We start from the raw sequence: 5,140 nt of genomic DNA, 5'->3' as shown, positions 1-5,140 counted from the left end.
GCACACATTGAGGTAAAGGTTATGAATTTCACTGGTAAAGCCTAGTGTCGCAATATATTTTGTCATATGGGGTTTTTGTATCTATTTAAGTACAAACAAGTTTACATTGATGTGTATGCTTATATCTTCTTTATAATGAACTGTACTATGCATGATGGTGACTGTGTGGGTAAATAAGTGAGTCTGCAGTGTATTTTGTGTTACAAGATGTTATAACACCACACAGGACAGCGGCAGCTCCAGTGAGGAAGCAAAGGAAGCACCCCACCAAAACATGAAGACATTCAGGTAAACGCTATGACTTTTACTGATAAAGCCTAGTGTCCCAATATAGTGTGTCACTTGGGGTGTCTTTATTCAACTGCACACAGGTTTACATTGATGTACATGCTTATATCTTCATTATTATGGATTGTAGTGTGCATGATGGTGAGTGTGTGGGTAAAGAAGTGAGTATGCAGTGTGTTTCATGTGTTAAAATATGTTACCGCCACATGCCCAGAAAAACATTTCACTAATGACAATGTAAAAGTGTTCAGACTAATGAAGCTACTGATCTGCTCTAATTTTTTTCAGACACAGCACAGCTGTTAAAGGACAGCAAAGACCACAGTGAACACCACAATGGCAACAGCTCCACTGAGGAAACAGCATACCCAAACAAGCAAACATTGCGATAAAGGTTATGAAAAATAGCACTGCTAAACCCTTACGTAGATGTTTTTGTCACCATTACTAATGTACATTTCCTCCTGGAAAGAAATACCAATGTGCAGATGGGAAGACAATGTCTAATGCTAACTTTTGCTATTTTTCTCTTTACTATGTTGTACAACCAATCATGTTTTCACCATTTCCACAATTTCCCATAAACTATGTTATCACAACATAAACAACAAACAAACTAATTTTTAGATAAAACAACTAGGACTAATGGAACTACTGATGTTCTCTGATTATTTTCAGGCGCGGTACAGTGGATACAGATAAAGCCCAGTGAGGAAGCAGCACACCAAAACAAGAACACATTGAGGTAAAGATTCTACATGTCACTGGTCATGGGAAAATGATCTTACATACACCTCTTCAAAAATTCAGCTACACATAAAGTGACGCATGCCCAGAACGACAATCATTGGCCTGCTTCATATTTCCTCCTACCTGTATCCACTGGCTGAGAGACAATCTGTGGAGTGATGCAAATATATACATCTGTAAAACACTTCATCCCCAAATTAGAAAGACTACCACATGTAACTATATTCATAGTGAGAAATATTCCACAACTCAAGCTTTACACAATGTAAACACTATGACATTTCCCGTTATTACTTCCAACAAAGAACGCAGCTGCCATCTACTATTTCAATGGTGTACTGTACAATCACCAACACAGAACCATAAAAGCTTAGACTGCTCACAGTACATTTTGTGTTATGTGGTCTCCTCATCTAAGTGCACACAGTTTTACATTGATACGCATGCTTATATTTTCATTATTATACATTGTACAATGCATGATGGTGCCTATGAGGGTTCTGTGATAGAACTGACTCTGCAGTGTGTTATCTCATTATTTTCAGGCACAGGACAGCTGATACAGATAAACTAAAAGATGACAACAGTAAAGACCACACAGAGAACAGCAGCAGCTCCACTGACAAGCAGCATACAAAAACAACAACACATTGAGGTAAAGGTTATAAAAGTCACTGGTAAAGCCTAGTGTTACAATTTCTTGTTTCATATGGGGTGTCTCTATCTATTGAAGTGCACACAGGTTTACATTAATGTCCAAGCTTGTATCTTCATTATTATGAATTGTATTGTACATGATGGTGACTGTGTGGGTAAATTCATGAAAGATTTCTACTATGTATTTCTTTTTTTTCAGTGTGTACAAGGTAGTGTAGAACTTTCTGTATTTATTCTAGTTACTAACACATATTTCCTTTCATTTCAGAAGAACACATTCAACACCAGACGACTGTAACACAGATGTACTTCATTACATCAGACATCCTCCCCACTGAAATCACCTACTTCAACCTTTTGTTTTTATTCTGTGTATATTGCATTTTATTATTACTAGTAAATAAGAAAATACTCTGACCATGTCATGATCCACCTGATTCCTGTCTCTCCATCCACCCTGAAGCACTGTGCTGATCAGCTGTCTCCGGTGTTCACAGACATTTTCAACACCTCACTGGAGACATGCCACATACCAGCCTGCTTCAAGACCTCCACCATCATCCCCGTCCCCAAAAAAACAAGGACCACAGGACTTCACAACTACAGACCCCTCGCCCTGATGTCTGTGGTGATGAAGTCATTTGAGCGCCTTGTGCTGTCACTCCTCAAACACATCACTGACCCACTCCTGGACCCCCTGCAGTTCACCTACAGAGCCAACAGGTCTGTAGACGATGCAGTAAACATGGCCCTCCACTTCATCCTCCAGCACCTGGACTCCTCAGGAACCTACGCCAGGATCCTGTTTGTGGACTTCAGCTCTGCCTTTAACACGATCATCCCGGCTCTGCTACAGGACAAGCTCTCCCAGCTGAGTGTGCCTGACTCCACCTGCAGGTGGATCACAGACTTCCTGTCGGACAGGAAGCAGCACGTGAAGCTGGGAAAACATGTCTCTGACTCCCGGACCATCAGCACCGGTTCCTCTCAAGGCTGCGTTCTTTCCCCTCTACTCTTCTCCCTGTACACCAAGAGCTGCACCTCCAGTCACCAGTCTGTCAAGCTCTTGAAGTTCGCGGATGACACCACCCTCATTGGGCTCAACTATGGTGGGGATGAGTCAGCCTACAGGCGGGAGATCGACCGCCTGGTGTCCTGGTGCGGACTGAACAACCTAGAGCTCAACGCTGTAAAGACAGTGGAGATGGTTGTGGACTTCAGGAAGAACCCGGCCCCACTCACCCCCATCACCCTGAGAGACTCCCCAGTCGACACTGTGGAGTCCATCCGCTTCCTGCGCACCATCATCACCCAGCTGAACATCAGCTCCCTCACCAAAAAAGCACAACAGAGAATGTACTTCCTACGGATGCTAAGGAAGTTCAACCTGCCAAAGACGATGATGGCGCACTTCTACACCTCCATCGTTGAGTCCATCCTCACGTCCTCCATCACCATCTGGTACGCTGCTGCTGCTGCCAAGGACAAGGGCAGACTGCAGCGTATCATTCGCTCCGCTGAGAAGGTGATTGGCTGCGATCTGCCTTCTCTCCAGGATCTGTACGCCTCCAGGACCCTGAGGCTAGCAGGAAAGACTGTGGCTGCCCCCTCCCACCCTAAACACAAACTTTTTGAAAAACTCCCCTCTGGCAGGAGGCTGCGGTCCATCAAGACCAAAACCTCACGCCACGAGAGCAGTTTCTTCCCATCTGCAGCTGGCCTCATCAACAAGGCCCGGGACCCCCACTGACACAAACCCTTACCCCCTCCCCCACATAGACACTACACGCTACAGTAACATACAGTCTCCACATCTGACTCAATGCGTTACATTTATGCATTCTGTACAGTGAACATTCCTCTGGTCAATATTTTGCACATTCCTGCACTAACTGTACAGCTTTTCCATTTCACTTCAATAGCAGATATATTGCAAATTTTCTATGATATTTTTTCATATTCTGTATTGTCAATATCTCTTTTTGTTTTTTGTATTTATCTTCTTGACTTTGACTTACAGTTCTTGTTGTGTTTTTTACTTATACTTTCTATTTCTCCATATTTATTGTATGCACCTACATACCAAGGCAAATTCCTTGTATTGTGAACTTTACTTGCCAATAAACCTGATTCTGATTCTGATTCTGATATATAGGCCTTATGGTTGATGGGCTATGCCTGAGTCATTTTGGATATGTTATTTTGGCCGTTGTATTCCTAGGACTAGGTCATGGGCTTAAGACACAAACAATAAACTTGAGCCAACAACACTTGCCTAATCATGAATACACATCTCAAAAACCTTATGATGGACACAACACATTTAAATAAATATTCACAGCAAATATGACAAATTACCTTGTTTGTTACTTTTTCCACTTTTACACTAAATCCATAACTACGTACCTGACTATATTCTATTTTCACTGTATACACTATGTTATTATTAAATGTCTTTGAAATACAAAATAATTGCTCACATATAGTGCCATGTCAAACTTAACCATATGATGCTACTTTCTGTTGAAGAAAACATTTTCAAACTACCACTCAAAGTATATGAAGTATTGACTTTGCTAAAACATAAACTGTATATTATCCAACTTTGAACTACATGGAAATTCATACATCTTACCATATTACATACAGTAATCACGTCTTTCAGTCACATACATGGCCATGAATATATTTGTAGGTAAGCAAGCTTCACCTACTTTCTGTTCAACCCTGTAAGACACAGGGAGCTACTTCAATGACAACACAATTGGTCTCATATTCATGTTTTAGCACACTCATCATGATCCCACCAAAACTGTCCTAAATATACTTGAGCTCATGTATGCTCCTACCATAAATCCCGTACAAGACTACATTGCAGTATTACTGCATTGCTTACTCTGCACCTAACTGGTTGAGGCCAACTTTGTAGATATCTTTGACATGGTAGTGTTGCATGTAGCATGTATTTACAGTGGTACAACCCCATTTAAGCTACCTGATGAATCACTAAAGTTTCAAACCTACAAGACTACTACATCTCTATAGCCTACTCCATTAGACCTGCTGGTCATTGTGCTTTTTTCAGATATAGGCAGGAGTTAAAGTGGGCCGGAACGATCCGGAACGGCGTTCCGGCACCTTCGATTAATAAGTAAATAAATCTGATTGGCAGTTTCATACATAATAATGTCAAGCGAGTTCACAGGGCTGCCAACTCTCATGCATTGACCGTGAGACTCACGCAATAGACATTTTTCACACGCTCTCACGCCACAAGTCCATTTTTCTCACGCGGTGAAAAACAAATTCATAACTGATGACGTCGCGGCGTGAAAAGAGACGCTGACAGCGCACGGACAGACGAGACAGAGCAGCACCGTGCAGCAGAGAGTTATTCAGACCATCTGAATAGCGAGAAATATACACAAATCTATTATATTGTAAT

At 41.8% G+C, this 5,140-nt stretch overlaps 1 long non-coding RNA gene across 1 annotated transcript; it reads left to right on the top strand.

The window, feature by feature from the left end:
- Positions 1-595: 595 nt before the first annotated feature.
- LOC144538579 (uncharacterized) lies at positions 596-1,698 on the top strand. Its single transcript, XR_013504367.1, has 3 exons — positions 596-682; positions 967-1,033; positions 1,584-1,698. It is a non-coding gene; the product is annotated as an uncharacterized LOC144538579 (long non-coding RNA).
- Positions 1,699-5,140: the final 3,442 nt, after the last annotated feature.

The sequence above is a fragment of the Centroberyx gerrardi genome, chromosome 4 (assembly GCF_048128805.1).
Source record: "Centroberyx gerrardi isolate f3 chromosome 4, fCenGer3.hap1.cur.20231027, whole genome shotgun sequence".
NCBI classification, from domain to species: Eukaryota; Metazoa; Chordata; class Actinopteri; order Beryciformes; family Berycidae; genus Centroberyx; species Centroberyx gerrardi.
This window is presented reverse-complemented; position numbering and strand designations above follow the sequence as displayed.